General features: G+C 39.4%; 1 protein-coding gene across 1 annotated transcript in view; it reads right to left on the bottom strand.

Annotated features, from left to right (window-relative positions):
• Nucleotides 1–20,681, bottom strand: part of PLEKHG1 (pleckstrin homology and RhoGEF domain containing G1) — a 242,103-nt gene that overhangs the window by 160,732 nt on the left and 60,690 nt on the right. Inside the window, exon 2 of the mRNA XM_043456816.1 lies at nt 17,533–17,591. The gene's annotated coding sequence lies outside the window, so the exon portion shown is untranslated. The remainder of the gene's footprint in view (nt 1–17,532; nt 17,592–20,681) is intronic.

Raw genomic sequence — 20,681 nt, 5'->3', positions numbered from 1 at the left:
GTTAGCTAAAGAGTTAATTCTTCCCTAGAATGAAGCCTTGTGGATTTGAGCAGTGGTAATTGCAAGGGAATCAGGCATCAAAGTAGGTCAGAGAATGCCCTCCGTAGGAGCACAAATGCCATCGATGCCTCTTCAACACCCACAAACCCAAGTCAAAGTCATATTTTCTTTCTCTTTGCTCCTACTCATTTTGCACGCTAAAGACAATCCCAGCTGTCTACAATTATGAGCCTTGTGGGCTCCCATCCTCTACTTGAAGGCAAGCTCTAAGTCAGGAATCTGCCTCTGCCTCTCCTGAATCCACAGTGTAGTCCTGCAAATGCTTGACTTAAATAAGTGAACTTTGGGAGTTTACAGTGATCTTATTTCAGCCATACTACAACACTAGGTGGGGGAGGGAAAAAAAAAAGCCCCAAGAAGAAGGCTTAAGCTAAAAGGTTTAAAAATAAATTAGGATCAACAATTGCTTTGAGTCATCACTGCCATAAAATACTAAGATTACTGCCAGATGCGTGAAATATATTGGTCACAATAACTTGGCTCTCATCGTACTTACATTTAAGGTCAAATAAGATATTCTGCTTTATATTATTTTGTACAAAGTAGGAGGAATGGAGAATGTATGTAGTCATCAGAAGACTAAAACCGTTTTCCAGAAATGCTTCAAAATTTAAATAAATGAAAGAAACACACATTTTTAAACCTTTACTGCACTCTTCTCCCAAAATAAGCAACGTATTTTCGGGCTGACGTATGAAGCATTCTGATTTTAAAGTCCTTTGTCCAAGTAGTTCAGGTCAGACCTGATTGGGAACGTTGCACCCCAGCTGACAGGAACGCTGAGCTCTCACTGGGTCGTGAGCCAGTGAGACTCCATGGAAACCAGTGAGTCCCCACAGATCAAAGAGGAGGTTAGCACTCAAGAATTGCCTCTAACAACCCTGAAATAGAAACCACGCTCAATACGGGGACAATTTCTCAAATGGACCATTAAATTTTATCGTAGAAGAACTCAAACATATCACCCCCATGAAGTCCAGAAATTTACAAAGGGAACTGTTGGCTCTTAGAGAAAATCATAATTCCTTCTTTGGAACTAGACTTCAGGGAGTTAACTAATATTTGAGGGAGCCGTAAAGAAGCAAATCATTTTGCACTTTGTCTAGAAGGTGTTCTGGTGTTTAATGCTCCCAGGATAACTTTTTGTTTTGTTTTCAGAAAAGTTGCAGGAAGGGCAGCCAATGCTTTACATGCTTTCTTGGCAGGACAGAGAGCAACGAGGTTTACATTCAGCCCTTGTGGAAGCACCAGGATAGAACAATACATAGGCACCCTGAGCCTTCTCCAATACACAGAAAAGCCCTCAAAAACCAGCTGAAAAAAATAGCTTTTTGAATCAATCTTCCCTTCCATATTCCTGGAAAGAAGCCTATTTGTGTATAAATATTTTAGTCACTCTTGTCTACAAGTCAACTTTCAAATACTTCTTTGGTCTCTATGCCTCTTTAGATACACATTTCACAAAAACCCAAGAGATCTTACAACCCTTTATACTCGTTGGTTGAGAAATCTTTTCAAGGGACAGGTAGGACTTGACAATAATGCACAAAATTTTTACTTGTTATTGTTGATGGATTTAATATCACCTTAGCTCTAAAGGATGGTCAGTTCTGTTTTTCACCACTTCCTATCTTTCCACAAATCTGAATTTGGTTTCTCTACATGTTTGCAAGCAGTATATGCTCCTTACACACAAGGAAAACCATGTGATATTAGGTCATTTTAATGCAGGAAAATATTTCTGCTTGAGTGAATAAAATATACTGTTTAGACACAACTGTTGCAAATAGGAAAAACTAGATTGCTTTGAACAAGGAAAATTAATGATACTCTGGGAGACCGTCACTGGAAGTTGTGCTTCAAACTAGTCTTTCCCGAGACACTCTATCATGTTAGATTGTGTGTTACAAGCAGACACCCGTTCTGCCCAAATCCCATTTTAGTACCACAATAAGACACCATAATGCTGTCTCTTATAAATTTGCTGAAAACACAAAGACTCGATTGAACACATAATAGAAACAAGCAGCCTTCTTAGCGCCAATCCCTGACTACTCATAAAGTTGACATGTTGAAATTCTTTTTAAAAGTCATGTCTAGAGCAATGCAAGATTTTAAAAGTCTGATGATCCCATAGTTGGGGATGCTAGAAACTTGAAATCTTAGTAGTTAGGTGACCAAAGGTAATACAAACCCAGCATTAATATATGCTTAAACAGGCTTAATTTTCATGTTGTAAGATTTAAATGGTTGGCATTCTCAGCTCTAAATAGACTAATATATAGCAAGTCAGTTTTTAAAAGTCCATCTTTCTTATTGCTCATCAGTTTAAAAAAATGTGTGTGTGTGTATCTATATACATACCTCTTTTCAGAAAAACTAAAGAACTTTACAAATGCAGTGGGTATGACGGCAACTATACCAGGTTAGAAGACAAGACTTCTTGATTCTAGTTCAGTCTCTGATATAAACTTGCTGCCCAAATTTGGTGGTGACACCAACTTTCTTCATGCCTCAATTTTCTCATAAGCAACATGAGATATTTAGGACTAGATCTTTTAGACATCTAAAATTAACACGCAGGTATGACTGAGGTGAGCACAGAGAGGGGTGGAGACATTAGGTTTATTGGTTATCTGGAGGGTTGATTTCTACCCCAAGCAGAGGAGAAGGGCATTTCATGAAGAGACAAGATGACAGATGCTAGTCAGTAGTGAATGGACCAATGTAGTAGAGAGGGTATGGGATGGAGAAGTAATAAGAGATTCTGCACAAGAGAGTCAGACCAGAGAATCCCCTGAAGGGGAAAGCCAATATTATCTTGTAGTGACTGCAGCTTGTTGAGAGGAAGGCCAAGTTTACCCTTGTTCTTACACTTTTTTCTCTTGGCAATGTTCCAATCTGAATATATTGGCTTACTTCAGACAACTACAACTCTATTAGGCTGCGGAAAGTGGAACATCTGGCCCTCTTAATACATTTTGTCCATGGTACATGTTCGCATTATATTTATATAACTTGCCTCTTTTACCCAGAGTGCTGCCAGGGTGGAAAGAGGACTTATTTTCCCATGGATACAACATTATAAAGGATAAATAGGGAACAAAATTGCCTACACGTAACTTGGATGCTAAATATCACAAGGAGTCTGCCCTCCTCGTTATGACCTAGTCCCACTCAGCTATCCAAGGCAGAAATGTAGAACCCATCCTTCAATTATTGGTCTGCTGTCCTCAGGCCCTGTCTCTACAGTTTATGTTTGAGTTCTAAAGACAGAGAAATAAAGAGCAGAAAGTAATTTTCACTTAAAACTCCACAAGATATTAGAAGCATCTGTCCCAACTCTGCACAGAATATAGTATGACTCTGGCACATGCTCCAAAGAACAAAGCACCAATTGACCCAGGGTAGGTTCTGTGCATGAGTGATTCATGATGGCAGTATTGTCTGGATTTTGGGCACCTCCCAGTCATGGAGAGCTGAGCAACTCAGATCAGAAGATGAAGACACCACAGCTGTTCATAACATGATTTGTGCTTTCTGTCCCTCCAAGGTGCCAAGAAATAACTTGAGGAGGTTTGTAGAAGTAGAGACAGTCTGCAATTGTATGTAGGGATAAGAAGCAGGGATAGAAAGGTTATATATAGAATAATCTTTCATTTGGAATAAGAGTGCAACAATTAAGTATAATAGCCTGTTTCATGGGCATTGTTGGTTGCTTACCCAGAACTTACTTTCCACTTCTTCCTTTCTAACAACTTGCTTTTTTGAGATATCTACCTCCTTGTCTCTTCTACTCACAGTCACATCCTGTTTTCTCTAAATGGTTCATTTGGGAACCACATTTTCCTGAATCCAGATACCATATTATTTAACCCATTTACTGAGCAACTGCTCAGCAAACAAGAGGGAACAAAATTAATAATTTGTCTGTAAGATTAAAATCTGGTGGTGGGAAGAGATAATTAATCCTCTTTCTATATGTAAATGTAAACACTTGATGTTTAAATTGGTGCTCCCAAAGTATGGATGATTTGTTTAATTGTACGTCTGAATGAACTTCTGAGAAATAGTTGGAAATAATTAGACGAGAAAGTTCTCTTGGATGTCTTTCAAGATGTTCAGAAAAATGATCATGGAGGAAGAAAAATAAATTAAAGCATTCAGTATATCACGGCAGGTCAGTTGGTCATGTCAACGAACCTCTGACCATCTGTTTTTTGTATTCTAAAGTGACCCCAAGAGCATCATAATTATTTTCATAAGTGTTTAAAGTTTCTCAGATAGGAAAGCTATGTTCATAAAAATCATAAATGTTAAAAAATTAGAAATTATATTTTGTGTCTAAGAAACACACAGTTGAGACTGACCTCAAGGTGTACAGAGAGATACAACAGCTCTCTGAGTTCCGAAGGAAAAATACCCAAGTTCTCCCCATGAGAATCTGGCTGTTGACTCTTTGCTTCTCAGGCTCACTCAACTCTACACAAATGAGCAAAACCAATTTAAAAATAGAGCATGTTCTAAAAGAGTCCTGGTAAATGGTTGTTTACTTACATAAAGGAGAATGTGTTCCAGGTTCTAATGGTATAGAAGGTTTCCAACTTTGCCTGTAAAAGCTTTTTAAGCCATTTGTTGTTTAGTTGCTAAGTCATATCCGACTCTTTGCAACCCCACAGACTGACTAAGCACACAGGCTTCCCCATCCTTCAGTATCTCCTGGAGTTTGCTCAAACTCATGTCCATTGAGTCAGTGACGCCATCCAACCATCTCATCCTCTGTCGTGCCTCCTTCTCCTCCTGCCCTCAGTCTTTCCCGGCATCAGGATCTTTGAAGCCATAATGATTCTCAAATGTGGGATCTAATCATAGGTTATCAGGGCTTTTACAGAAGGATAGGTCTCAGAGACAAAGGGGTAACCCTGATTGGGATGATGGCAACTTGAAAGGCAAAGATTTCCTCACCCTCCCCTTTGTCTCTTCTCCAACCAAGTATTACCAAAACCAGCCAATTCTCACTTTGGGATGTACTTGGGGACTATCATGACATACATGTTCCTCCTTTCTATGAATCATTCTTCTTTTTTTTTTTTGGTAGAACCACTTGACATGCAGAGCCTTTGTTCCCTGACCACGAATCGAACCTGCACCCCCTGTGGTGGAAGCACAGAGTCTCAACCATTGGACCACCAGGAAGTCCTTGGCCCATCCTTCTGTACTCCTCCCGCCTCTCCCTAAGAGGCCCACACAGGCCATCATTCCTACAGTCCTTTCATTCTCCCCTCAGGGTACCAGGCCCCATCTTACTGCTCATTTCAAAGCATTCCGCCTCAGCTCTTGCACAAAGTAAATGAAAATGCCTGGGTCTTAGAGTTTGAAAATTCAAACTGGCATAAATTATAAATATATCAGACTTGAAAGTGTTATATAATTGTAATGTGCTTCCATTATTGCTTTGGTAGGTTGGTGAAGCTCTCCTGACTCAATCTTACACACGATTACTCAAGTCTGTATGACTATAGTTTTATATTAATAGCGAATATGTGTCTCTCTAAACTCTGATATCAAGATACATGGCCTCATAAAAATGTTTATGCTACATTTTCTACATTTTCTAGTTGTAAGCAGTTCTACAAACGTTGGAACTGCAATTGTTTATGTGAACAGTGGGGAAGAATATTAGTATTGGCAACTGGCCACCCAAATGACCTGAACTGCTTTTCAGGTATAATATGGGTTAAACAGGCTCTATTTGCCAGAGGACTTCCCACACATAGCTTTATGTCTAATGAGGAAAAAATACACTCTGAAATATTTTTCAAGTGAACTGTTCAGAAAACAACCCTGGCTTAAATGGAAGGCTGCCTGCATGTAACACATGTTGCTAATACACATGGTTTTACTGATTGAATCCTAACTGGTTCCCAGTCTTTCCCTACAGAATTCTAGTTTCGAATGTTCAAACAGTCTTGAAAATGTTTGAATTTTGAAAAATTTCTTTGGAAAGTTCATTTTGCTAAGAGAGGGATCTTGCTGGATCCCAACAGAGGGGCGTGCGGAGTTAGCCTGAACCTCTACCCCTTCTGGGGTTTTATCCAGCATCGCCTCCCGGACAGACGAGGGAGAGGAGGGCACAGGTCAAAGGACGAACACAGTGAGCGGGGCATTCCACAGCTGGGAGATGTGGTTTCCAACCCTTCACCCCATCGCCTGACCCAAGAAGGCAGAAGGCCATTCCCCTGGGAAGCTTCCTTCCAAAGGATCTCACGCAGTTCAGTTTCACAACTTTAAGCCTGCAGACCAAGGAGACTTCTTTTCCTTAAGTAAATATTTTAACAAATAACTTTTCCATATAGGCAAAACACTGCCCAAATGAGTAGTACACACTTTGTTCAGAAATAAACTTTGCAAATGCATTTAAATGTGACTTCAGGATGGAACACACACCTTGGCAGGTGAAACTTGCCTACAATGTGTTTCAAACGGTTATTTCACCAATACTTATATTTTGGAAGGAGGAGGTCCCCAAACCTCCAGTTAAAATGCTAAAGTACGGAGTTTTAAAAACTGGCTCTGAATATGGGGTGACTAAGTAAAGCTAAATGACCCATAATTAACAGAATGTTTCCTTCAGTTTTAAAGTGCCACCACATTTTTGTCTCTGAAACAGATCCTGACTCTTCCTCAGGCTTATTTTATAAGCAACATTCTCCCAACCAGACACTCCCAGTGGAAAACCTGGCCAGGAGGGGAGAAAAAGTTATTGAGACTGAAGAGGCAACGAAGAAAAATGAAAATCTGCCCAAGAAAAAAAGTTAGGCCTAGAAAATAATAGTTATGAAGAAAATTACAATATTTCCTAACTTGGACGTACTCTAAGAAAATAAAACATGAATGTTTAAAATAGTCATGTTTGAAGATTGTTCACTGTTTAATAGACAGGTTTATTACAAGTGCTGGATAGTAAGATTTTTTTGGAGCTTCAAAGTTTACTCTGCAATATATTTTACATTCAGAACTACGGACACTGGTGGCTCAGTGATCAAGAGTCCGCCTGCCAATGCAGGAGATGTGGGTTCCATCCCTGAGTCGGGAAGATCCCCTGGAGAAGGAAATAGCATCCCACTCCAGTATTCTTGCCTGGCAATCCCTTGGACCGAGGAGACTGGTGGGCTCCAGTCCATGGGGTTGCAAAGAGTCAGACACAACTAAGTGACTGAGCACCGAGAATCTTTGTACTTAAAATAAACACAGTTACAATCTTGAATCAAAAAAGTCTGTGAGCAGTTGGTTGCATATCAGGCACCAGGCAATATATCACATGCATTAGACCTCGTCCTGCCTTTGAACTACTTCAGTCCATTAGAGCAGGAATTAACAACTCTCGAGGAGGCATTTCAAGAAGGATTTTTAAGACCACAAAGCAGTGTCCAGAGGCACTACATAATTAAAATTGCTAAATGAATTGTTCGGAGGCTAACTGATATAGGAGAAGGCAGATAAAATCAGGCCGGAGTCATTTATAAAGAAAGAGGAATTTGAACTAAGTTTAAGAGGAAAGATAAGGTCCAGATAACAGTATTACTGCAACTGCCCTCCAGCTCCATTTGAGAGCCTGCCAGACTCTCACTATAGCTGGCATTGTACATGCACTCCCAAGAGCTAACCTGAAGTGAGTTTATTGTCATGATTTTACAGATGATGATGGCAAAAAATTTGCCCACGGCCTCCCAGGAAGGAGATGAGCAGTGACATACACCCACGTCAAACTGACCCCTGAGCCCACTGTGTTCCCCTCACACCGACTACAAGGAGTGCAGACAATTTGGGTGGCAGAAAATATACTTTTCTAGAACAGTTGACTTAAAGACTTAAAGACAGAATGAAAAAATATGTCAGAATTTTTGGAGCAAGCAACAATGCATCATTGTGAATTTCAGACTAGACACCTGACATAATTAATCCAGCCCTGAGAGTGGACCAGACTGGAGGACAGACTGAACTGGAGGTTCATGAATTTGGAAAAAACAGAGAGAAAGAGAATCTGGCTCCTCTGCCAGAGTTGGTACCATGGAGGCACATGACATGGCTAGGCTGGGCAGTATCTCGAACTCCAGGGGAGCAGAGAAGACAGTGGACTTGAAATTGAACTTGGATATTTATAATTCATCTTGCATCTAAAACCACTGGTTGTATGACTTTGGTCGATGACTAAAATTTCTGAGAACTTCAGTTTCCTAACCTGTGATCAATTCATGATGATAACTGCCCAAAACTAAAAGGATGAAATAAAAGAAGTGTAGCATGTAGCACATGGGAAGTAATCAGATGTTCATTTTTTCTCCTCTGTGAAGGGTGTGGAAATAGAAAAGAAGGGATGAGACAGGTAGGGAAGTAAGTTTACTGAGATCTGGTGACAACTTAGATATGGAGTGGTGGAGAGGAAGGGAGAGAGATGTCAGGTGTGTACTTGAAATGATAAGCCTGCACAAAATATCTTCACTTTCTTCAAATAGGAGTTAAAAGGTAGTTTTAGGAATAAGTGACCTTAGAGGTGACTGGGAGATCCCCGCTTGAAAACAATCTGAAAAGAGTTAGAAATGAAACAGAGGGCTTAGAGAGAGAAGGGAAACCGAAGAAAAATGATTTGGTGATCATTTGTCGAAGAGCCTGGTTGCTATAATGTTCCATTTATGAGGACTTGTGAAATTGCTAAACTCTGTTTTTCTTTGAATGACTATGCTTTAGAAATCAAAGGAATATATATGAAGTTACAACATTTTAAGAAACCCAATCCCACACTTTTTAAGACAAAGAATATTAAAAGAAAATACTCTACTTAATACAGGACTTAAGATCAATTGCATCAGCCAGGCTTTCGATTGAAAACACAATGACTGCTTTAATACCGGACTTAACTCTCAAAAGTCTTTATCACAAATGTAATCTTTCTCCAGAATAGGGCATGGCACAGGAAAGGCACAATGCTATAAGGCAATAAAACACAGACTAGTAAAAGTATGCATACCTTGGAAAATGCAACTGAAACAGCGATGGTTGGGATCTGGAATGAGACAGGAAGCCAGGGGCAGGGGCCAAGACAGAGATGGAGGAGATGTCGGCTTTACTGAGTTGACAAGAATACAGGCCTTGATCACCTAAAGCTGTGGTGGATAATTCTGCCGTACGGATTCCTAAGCGTGGTGACTCTGGCCCAGTGCTTCTACAAGTTTCTCAAATATTACAACTGTCTGCTCCAGACACTGGGTTCATTATCTACAGCTGCTGAAAACAGATCTGGCATCACTGAATGCATCTGGTTCTTTTGACATTTTATGTGATGGCCTTTCTGTGCCTATTAGATGGCCCCTTGGCAAGCTGTGAACAGACCAATCCAAGGATCATCATAAGTGGCAGATGCTAAAAACACAAGACCTTCAATAACTCGCCATGATCCCACACTTCATGGGGACAGGCTATACTATCTGGTTTCTAAAACACAACAATTATCTTGCACCTAGCTTCATAGCAAGCAAATAACTTGTTAACCTATCTATATCTAAAGTATAGCTTTGAAACACACAAAGAAAAACTGATAGAACTAAAAGAAAATGTCAACAAAACCACTCATACAATTTAGCTCCAAAACAGCTCCCTCAGAAAATGACAGGTCAAATAAAGAAAAAGTTCAACAAGGATTTTGATGACTTGAATAACAATTAAACCATTTTGATTTAATTGGTATCTTTGTATCCAACAGAAAATAAACATTATTTTCAAAGACATGGGACATTCACATGAGAAGTACATCTCTTCGGATCACACTTCTAAGATTTTTGGTAATCTAAATTTCTCTTACTACTTTTTAATCACATACTGTTTCATAGAAAGGTTACTTTTTTAAGTGTTTTACCTTCTCTGACTCACTTTGCAATGTTTCCAAGGATAGAAGCCTTGTCTTCTTGCCTTGGTAACTCTCTCAATACTTAGCGCTCTACACAAAGTATGCATTCATTTATAAAATGATCACCCTAAAACAGATCACTTTTAATGATGTATCAATAACAACCTATGCTAAATAATTTTATGCTACTTCTCTTCCAATAAGGAGTCCATCAGAATCTATCAAATGTTATTAAGTTGGAAGTAGCTTAACAGCAAAAGATTTAAAAAAAGATTTAAAGAAAGTTTCTTCCACATTAGAATTTCAGAACACTGAATGTCATCTGTTGCTGATCCCTGAGCCAGTGGTTTATACTTGTATCTGACTCTTTGAGACCCTCTGGACTGTAGCCCACCAGGCTCTTTGGTCCATGGGATTTTTCAGGCAAGAATACTGAAGTGTGTTTCCATTTCTTCCTCTAGGAGATCTTTCCAACTCAGGGATCGAACCCGAATCTCTTGTGTCTCCTGCATTGCAGGCAGATTCTTTACCACTGAGCCATCAGGGGAGCCCAGTGGCTTAGCTAAATGCTCCAAGATGCTTCACAAGTTGTATGCATGGAACATACAGGTCAGTCTGGGGGAGAGAAGAAGAGGAGGGAACCCCTGACGAGCAAACTCAAGGGCTCCCTCCATTACTGGTTATCCAGGTGGAGCTCTTAGAGTCATTGTACAGAGTTTTGTGCTCCAAATGTCCTCCTTGGCTCCTCCTACTGAGACAGGTCTCAGTTACGGCTTTAATTCAACTCTATTTCTTCCTATAACCCTATAACCCATTTGTGGGTTTGTGCTAGTCACTTCCTCTTTCCATTCTAAATCGGCCTTTAGTATCAGGAGCCTGGCAGGCTACAGTCCATAGGGTCGCACAGAGTCAGACACCACTGAAGCGACTTAGCACTCGGCACACATGCACGTACAAGTTACCTTCCACAGAACAACACAGTAATAGGTCAAAAAACTAGCAGGCGGGGCAGGGGGCTTTGAGGAGGGAAGAGGTATTCTGTTCCAGTAAGTTTGGGAACCTTGTCTGAAACACCTCTTTGTTGAAGATGCACCATTCAGAGCAGCATAGTAAAGACTCTGCAGGAAAAGGAATTATTAACCTTGCTTAAATCCCAAACCTACTTGACCATGAAGCCCCCCTCCCCATCCCTGTTTTTGACAGAAACCTATTACCATAGTTTCACATAGTATCCTGAGAATCCTCTTATGCTCAATACCAAGAATGAGAAGTAGTTCCTCATTCCACAAGTCACCGCTTCATAAGAAAACAAATATATATTTTTTAAACTTACATCATTTTTCTCTCAAAAATGGTTGGGGATTTCCCTTCATACTTTTCACAGCTAAAATGAAAGATCTACAATGAGGAAGTCTTCCTTCAGGCCTCCTCCCCACAAAAGGGTGTCTAATCTCCACACAAGCTTAAGGTATGCAAACTTCTAGAAGATATTTTAAATTAAAAATATTTTTAGTTGTATTAATTTCATATAAAATTTGCCATTTAACCATTTTTGAGCATACAGTTCAGTAGCGTTAAATGCATTTACACTGTTATGCAACCCATCCCTGGAACTCTTCAAAGGAGATATTTTTTAGTAGGGGAAGAGGTGCTCAAAGTCAGAGTCAAATTTCTATATCTTTCTGAATGTGTAATCTTGTGCCATGTGGGCTACATGTGCTATATTTTTGTATCCACTACATTGGTTATTATAACACCTTTAATTTTTGATTATACATTTAAAAATTATTTTCATGACACCTCCACGTTAAGAGATAATCAGGGTAGTTTGCAATGGAAGAAACTTAAGGAAGGCATCTCAATGACTTTTTAAAGATCCTACTGCAGTTAGCTGTTGTCCTCAAACTGTGCCAAGAACTGTACCAGATGGGTATATTATTAGCAATGACTCGCTCAATACAATGAGTTATTTGTTCTTAATGTCCATCATTTATGCTGCAGTCCCAATAATGCTTCTATTAGCTGCCTTCCGACAAATCTGTCAGCCCTAAGTAAAACACTTCCAGGGATCTGAAACCACTGGTAATGTCACTCACAGGGCTGTGAAAATCCCCAGACAGAGATGGAAGAAACTAGAGTGATGTTTACACCCTGCAGACAAGAACGTGACCACATAGTTGGGTTCAAAAAATGCTAGCAAGAACTGTAAAGATCAGGATGTCCTGAGCACCCCAGTGCCTGGAGTGTACCTTGGAACATTTAATTGGCATCTCTCAGCTCCTTGGGCAGCTCTCTGCTATGTGCTCCTACCTCCATCCCTGACACCCTTTCATCAAGAATCAGGGCAGATGAAACCCTGGACAAGAAGGCACCAATAATACAATGTATGGGCAAGTTTATTCAGGGAAAAAAATATACTTATATGAGTATTGGTACATACATATTTTCTTGGCGGTATTTCAACGATAACGTAGTCTTTGTTAAAATTTATTTTATTGATATATAGTTGATTTACAATGTTGGGTTGATTTCTGCTGTATAGCAAAGTGATTCAGTTATGCATATACACACATGCTTCTTCCTATTCTTTTCTGGGATGGTTTATCACAGGATATTAAATACAGCTTCCTGTGCTAAATGGTAGGACTTTGTTGTTTATCCTTTCTATATACAATAGCTGGCATCAAAGACATAGTCTTGAAGCAGAATAACAGACACACACACGTACACATACACATGTCATACCAAGGGAAAAAACTTAGGGTCAAAAAACTGCAAAATAGGCCTATGTTCCTCTGATATTTTAAAAATTTCTGTAAATCAGGATTACCTAACCAAATACTACTAATTCAGGTCAGTTGATTCCTTCTGTTTACACCTCCAGACTATGTTTTCAACAGCTGGAGACAGCGGAGCTTCTCTTTAGACTTTTCTCACTTTCCTAGCTTAATCTGATCAGTTGGTACCCAGTGGCATCCTCTGGCTTGCTACCTGGAGAGAACAGCTCACATCTATAGTTGGTGGGTGACAGATTGGTAGATTATTATTATAGTGATGTACTATATACATTTTTGTTCACATGCCCAGATACTTGCTAATCTAAGAACTAGAGGTTTTGCAGTTTTCTTACATACCTCAAACAATTTCAGAACACTTCAGAGATATAACGTGACTTTTTTTGGGGGGGGGTTATCAATTTTAATATATATATTTACATTTAAAATAAATAATTGTTTTACAAACACAGGGGTACTTTTTCCTTTTGGAGGGCTAGGAGAAGGGAGTGTGTGGCATGGCCTGGACCAGCCTGAGACGAGCATGGCATAAGAGGGATCTAGGGGGACACCAAGGTGGAGGAGGCCATCAGAATAGCTTTTCTGTTGTTTTAAGAAATTCTAGAAAAGTAAAAATGTTCCTTCTAACCCAACTATTTTTGTGAGAGGGTAAACTGAGTCCTTCTAACCCAACTATTTTTGTGAAAGGGTTAAACCATGCTGGGTTGGATGAATCACAAGTTAAAATCAAGATTGCTGGGAGAAATATCAACAACCTCTGATACGCAGATGATACCACTCTAATGGCAGAAAGTGAAGAGGAACTAAAGAGCCTCTTGATGAGGGTGATAGAGGAGAGTGAAAAACCTGGCTTGAAACCCAGCATTCAAAAAACTAAGACCATGGTATCCGGTTCCATCACTTCACAGCAAATAGATGGGGAAGAAGTGGAAACAGTGACAGGTTTTATTTTCTTGGCCTCCAAAATCACTGCAGATGGAAACTGCAGCCATGAAAGTAAAAGATACTGACTTCTTGGAAGAAAAATTATGACAGACCTAGACAGTGTATTAAAAAGCAGAGACATTACTTTGCCGACAAAGGTCTGTATAGCCAAAGCTATGTTTTTTCCAGTAGTCATGTACAGATGTGAAAGTTGGACCATAGAGAAGGCTGAGTGCCAAAGAATGGATGTTTTCACACTGTGGTGCTGGAGAAGACTCTTGAGATTCCCTTGGACTGCAAGGAGATCAAACCAGTCAATCCTAAAGGAAATCAATCTTGAATATTCATTGGAAGGACTGATGCCGAAGCTCCAATACTTTGGCCACCTGATTCGAAGAGATGAATCATTGGAAAAGACCCTGATGCTGGGAAAGATTGAGGGCAGGAGGAGAAGGGGACAACAGAGGATGAGATGGTTGGATGGCATAATCGACTCAATGAACATGAATTTGAGCAAACTCCAAGAGATTGTGAAGGACAGGGAAGCCTAGTGTGCTGTAGTCCATGGGGTTGCAAAGAGTCAGACATAACTTAGCTATTGAACAACAACAAAACTGAGTCTGGAGATGGAGGCTGACCAATGCAGGGTCACCCATCTCTCTGGGCACTGAGGATGGGGCCCTTCCAGCATCTGATCACCAGAGTTGTTACCTCAAACCAGAGATCTGGAGCCCTAGTCCTCAAGAGGGGGAACCATGACTTTTCTAAAGAAGGAAATTAGCTCATTCACTCTTTCAGCAAATATTTGGGCTTCCCTGATGTCTGGCTTTTTCTAGAGTCTATAGCAACAAGCAAAACATGCAAAGACCTGGCTTTTAGGGAGCTTTTGTCTGACTGGATACCAATTCTGCAAAAGAAGTTCATCAGACATTCAACACACTTACTTTAAATCAAAGTGATTTTTAGAAGATAATCTTACATGGTCACTGCAGTTGAAGATTGACAAAGATCTTAATATTTTCTCCAACATTAGATCATGGCTTCAGAAACAAACAAAACCAGATCAGTCACGGTAATTGAGAATGAAACGTACTCAGTAATACAGATCAGCAATCACGGAAGATCCAAGAACTTAAGTTCTAGACACCCCCTGCAGAGAGGAGGCAGGGTCATCACATGTTCTCATGGAACACACATTTTGCAGGCAAAAAAAAAAAAAAAAAATGCTTGTCCAGAATGGGACCAAAGAATCCTGAGCTAGTCTCTCTTTCCCTTTCCTTATTTTCCATATCATATTACAAAGCAAACAGAAAATCAGTGGATCTCTCAGAGGAGAAAATATTTATTTAATTCTAGGCAAACATCATGAAAAACCACAGCGACCTAACCTCACAAGACGTCATTACTTTCTTTGGAGACAGAACCATGTATCTCTCTCTGTTGAGCAGACAAGTCTATGATAAGTTCATTTACAGAAAAGGTAATCATTTCTGTGAAAGAAATGATTATTTCTCTTAAAAAAAAAGAAAAAATAGTATTCAAAAGACTGAATTGGTCACATATATAGAGCTTGCCTGACTGCGACCTCGGGAGGCACATGTGATGACTTTCTTGGGTCCTGGGGCACTTTAGCCTTTTCCTCCATAAAAGAGAGTATTAAGAATTGCATTTTATGCCTCCATTGGTATAAAGAAAAATATAATCCAGGCTGGGTTTGTTATTATATATTCCAGGCTTCCTTGGTAGCTTAGACAGTAAAAAAATCCGCCAGCAATGCAGGAGGCCAGGGTTCTATCCTTGAGTTGGGAAGATCCCCTGGAGAAGGGAATGGCAACCCAATCCAGTATTCCTGCCTGGGAAATCCCATGGACAAAGGAGCCTGGCAGGCTATTCTATTCATCTGGGGGGAAACAATTAAAATTAAAACATTTTCATGGGCCACTAAAAGTATCATGGTCCCAGGCACTGTGTGTAATAGATAAGTCAACTCTGTACCTCAGACTCTTGATTTTTAAACTACTCAGAATTCTAATCATACATTAGACAAAAAAACTCCTTTCTTGCCAGGAATGAAGACTTTCTTGCCAGAAATGAAGATCTGTGGTAAGAAAACCATTGTTTTACCAGCTAAAAAAACACCGATGAACTCTAAACTCCAACACACACAAGGACATCTTTATTCCATTAAAATATCATTTGTCTTTGTAATAATTTGAGTACCTCAAGAAGCATAATGCGATGTATTAAATATTCATGATTCCAATAAAGCATGATCATTTTGCTAGCTAAAGGCAAACTCTAACCCCTTGCTGCACTTACACTTTAATTTTATTTTTATTTTACTGTTTGGTTAAAAGAAAGGCCTGGTGTAAAACTGCAAGTATAAAAAAAAAAATAATCCAGAGTAAAAATGATAATACTATGTGTATCAGGACTGTCTTTACATATTTCTTTCATTCTAGTAATTATTTAATATGGAAGTGAATAATGTCAATTCAACATTTCAAGTCCTGAAAATAGCTTATAATGTGGCCTGACTGTGATAAATTAAAGGACTTAGAAAAGGAGAAACAGAATAAAATAATGACGAGACCTGTCAAGAGGGATGTATCCCCTTTCCTTTCCCTTTTATCGTTCAGTGTGGTTTTCAAGTACTGCCACCACAAAATTAGATTGAGATTTTATATCTTAAAGGAAAGAGAGAGACTTAAAAAGAACAAGAAGAACTTTTCTGTCCAATGAAAAGCATTTAAAATACTACCTAAAAGAGTGACTCATTGCTGGAGAGGGTGTGGAGAAAAGGGAACCCTCTTACACTGTTGGTGGGAATGCAAACTAGTACAGCCACTATGGAGAACAGTGTGGAGATTTCTTAAAAAACTGGAAATAGAACTGCCATATGACCCAGCAATCCCACTGCTGGGCATACACACTGAGGAAACCAGATCTGAAAGAGACACGTGCACCCCAATGTTCATCACAGCACTGTTTATAATAGCCAGGACATGGAAGCAACCTAGATGCCCATCAGCAGATGAATGGATAAGGAAGCTGTGGTACATATACACCATGGAATATTACTCAGCCGTCAAAAAGAATTCATTTGAACCAGTCCTAATGAGATGGATGAAACTGGAGCCCATTATACAGAGTGAAGTAAGCCAGAAAGATAAAGAACGTTACAGCATACTAACACATATATATGGAATTTAGAAAGATGGTAACGACAACCTTATATGCAAAACAGAAAAAGAGACACAGAAGTACAGAACAGACTATTGAACTCTGTGGGAGAAGGTGAGGGTGGGATGTTGTGAAAGAACAGCATGTATATTATTTATGGTGAAACAGGTCACCAGCCCAGGTGGGATGCATGAGACAAGTGCTCGGGCCTGGTGCACTGGGAAGACCCAGAGGAATCGGGTGGAGAGGGAGGGGGGAGGGGGGATCGGGATGGGGAATACGTGTAAATCTATTGCTGATTCATGTCAATGTATGACAAAACCCACTGAAAAAATAAATAAATTAAATTAAAAAAAAAAAAAGAAGAGTGACTCATTAACGGTAGAGAGCCAACGGGAAGAAATGACTCCAATTTGGGTCACACTGTGGTTTACTTTTCCTGACTCAATTTTTATTCTTCACCTATGTATTTTGAAATATGAATTTTCTTTTGTATCTCATCCTTTGGTTATAGTTGTTATTCCATCTTACAAAAAAGCTTTAAAAAAACAAGAAAAATTTTGCTCACAGAGGGTACTTATGTGAAAATACCTAACAAACTCATGAATTGATTAATCTTTTAGCGCATTTCATAACTCAAGTGGCAAAAAAATGAAAATGGCTCACTTTTATGGTTGAAGCCTTTCCAATGTCTTCATCCACCAACTCTTCACATCTGTCTCCACCTGGAGGAGAAACACAAAGATAAATTGCTTTTTACTTAAATGTTACTTTTCCAGAATGATTTCTGTGGAATATGGAAGAAACATCTGGGTCAATTTTAAGTGGCAAAAGGAAGACTGGATTTTAAAAACAACCACATAATTTTCCTAGGAAAATGCCACATCTGTGGGCTTCCCAGTTGGTGCTGTGGTTTAAAAAAAAAAAAATCCTCCTGCCAATGCAGGAGATGCAGGAGATGTGGGTTGGATCCTGGGTTGGGAAGATCCCAGGGGAGGAAACGGCAATCCATTTCAGTATTCTTGCCTGAGAAATCCCATGGATTGATAGAGGAGCCTAGTGGGCTGTAGTCCATGTGATTGCAAAGGGCTGAATATGACTGAGCACAGTACAGCATGCTACTGGTCTATAATGGACTTATAGCAATAATCAACAATTTAGTTTTTAAAAAACCCAGAGGGTGTGGTGTTGGACAGGCACTGATGTCCAGTTCTTGATCTTTTCTTTCCCTTGAAATACTCAGAAAATTAAAAAAAAAAAGACTAGAATTTTCAATAGCAATAAAAACTAAATTCAATGACTTGCCAGAAGTAAGAAGCATTTCCTGTACCAGGAAGAGAGATGAAACTCCAAGAAGCAGAAGGAGGATGGATGATTTCACTCAGTCTCAACTCAGTAAAATAGTATTCTCAGCCTCAATAAGATCTCTTATCTCTGAAACCCAAGTCCTCCACAGGATGGGAACCACCTAAGACCATGGTCACTCTATCCCTGAGTTCCTCTCTATGGCTGTATCCAATCATTTCTCTGTTTCCATCTTTGCAAAGTACCTGGGTGGGAAGGGAGAAGTTCATGGGGTGAAGCTTAAATGGGATAAAATTGGGGACTGCTTTTCTTTCTTTTGGTCACTATTTTTGAAAAGAAAGAATCACAGATAAACAAAATGTGCCTATAAGTGTACCAGGTAGGTATCATCATGAACAAAAGCTACTTGAAAATATTTCCAGTTGACTGAGGGATGGTATGTGAACCGGGAACTTCCAGATGTTCAAGCTCGATTTAGAAAAGGCAGAGGAATCAGAGATCAAATTGCCAACATCCACCGGATCATGGAAAAAGCGAGAGAGTTCCAGAAAAACATCTATTTCTGCTTTATTGACTATGCCAAAGCCTTTGACTGTGTGGACGACAACAAACTGTGGAAAATTCTTAAAGAGATGGGAATACCAGACCACCTGACCTGCCTCCTGAGAAATCTGTATGCAGGTCAAGAAGCAACAGTTAGAAATGGACATGGAACAAAAGACTGGTTCCAAATAGGGAAAGAAGTACGTCAAGGCTGCATATTGTCACCCTGCTTATTTAACTTATATGCAGAGTACATCATGAGAAATGCTGGACTGGATGAAGCACAAGCTGAAATCACGATTGCCAGGAGAAATATCCATAACCTCAGATATGCAGATGACATCACCCTTATAGCAGAAAGTGAAGAAGAAGTAAAGAGCCTCTTGATGAAAGTGAAGGACGAAAGTGAAAAAGTTGGCTTAAAACTCAACATTCAGAAAACTAAGATCATGGCATCCGGTCCCATCACTTCTTGGCAAATAGATGGGGAAACAATGGAAACAGTGACAGACTTTATTTTGGGGGGCTCCAAAATCACTGCATATGGTGACTGCAGCCATGAAATTAAAAGACACTTACTCCTTGGAGGAGAAGTTATGACCAACCTAGACATCACCTTAAAGAGCAGAGACATGACTTTGCCAACAAAGGTCCGTCTAGTCAAGGCTATGGTTTTTCCAGTAGTCATGTACGGATGTGAGAGTTGGACTATAAAGAAAACTGAGTGCTGAAGAATTGATGCTTTTGAACTGTGGTGTTGGAGAAGGCTCTTGAGAGTCCCTTGGACTGCAAGGAGATCCAACCAGTCCATCCTAAAGGAAATCAGTCTTGATTATTCCTTGGAAGGACTGATGCTGAAGCTGAAACTCCAATAATTTGGCCACCTGATTCGAAGAACTGACTCACTAAGAAAGACCCTGATGCTGGGGAAGACTGAAGGCAGGAGAAGGGGATGACAGAGGATGAGATGGTTGGATGACATCACTGGCTCAATGGACATGAGTTTGAGTAAGCTCCAGAGTTGGTAATGGACAGGGAAGCCTGGGGTGTTGCAGTCTACGGGGCCGCAAAGAGTCGGACACGATTGAGGGACTGAACTGAACTGAACTGAGGGATGAATCCAAACAAAATGAAAAAGTAGTCATGTAGTAGCACTGTCGATAAGCATTAAAAGCAGTAAATAGGGAATAAAGCATGCTAATGACTCTAAAAAACAGTCCAGAGTGCAAACTTCAAATTTTTGAAAAAATGTGCAATAAAAACATTACTATAATTATTAAGCTCATCAAAGTCTGAAATTCTGGATCAGTCAATTTTCAATTTTTGAAAAAATTTTTTGCCTCATGGCATATGGGATCTTAGTTTCCCAACCAGGGATTGAATCCACTCCCTCTGCATTGGAAGGTGGATTCTTAACCAACGTACCATCAGGGAAGTCCCTAAAATCCTGGATCATATTATGAAAAATGGGGAAATGAGTGGGGATAAATGGTAAAAGTGAGTTAATTTCATTTAATATGAAGAATAAGAAATAGAATTTTACTTGTGACACTAGTTTTATTTTTTTCCTATATTGTAGAGAACAAAGAAATAAACTACATATTCAATCTTAAGTTCAAAAATAGCAATAAATGTAGTATAGGAAAGGCAGAAGAAAATGCAGGACTTTGTGATTTCGATACTTAAAAAACAGTCACTGGTTCAATATAGAACGAAATACCTCATAGACAGATTTCAGGCAAATCTAGCCTTAAAATCCAACATGAAACTTGAATTATTAGAATATATCACAGACATAGAACAGATGATAAACTTAAGAATGCTATATTAAAGGATCCTTTGAATAAATCTGAACATCAGTGGAAGCAGTTCTATAAGGTGCTATTTAATTACTAAAAACTGAACTAAAAACATAAAAGTTGAAAAGCTAAGAAATATAGGTTACTTCAAGGATTAGACAATTCCCA

Source organism: Cervus canadensis, chromosome 33, assembly GCF_019320065.1.
Source record: "Cervus canadensis isolate Bull #8, Minnesota chromosome 33, ASM1932006v1, whole genome shotgun sequence".
Classification (NCBI taxonomy): domain Eukaryota; kingdom Metazoa; phylum Chordata; class Mammalia; order Artiodactyla; family Cervidae; genus Cervus; species Cervus canadensis.
Note: the sequence above shows the minus strand (reverse complement) of the source record. Positions and strands in the feature narration are given on the sequence as shown.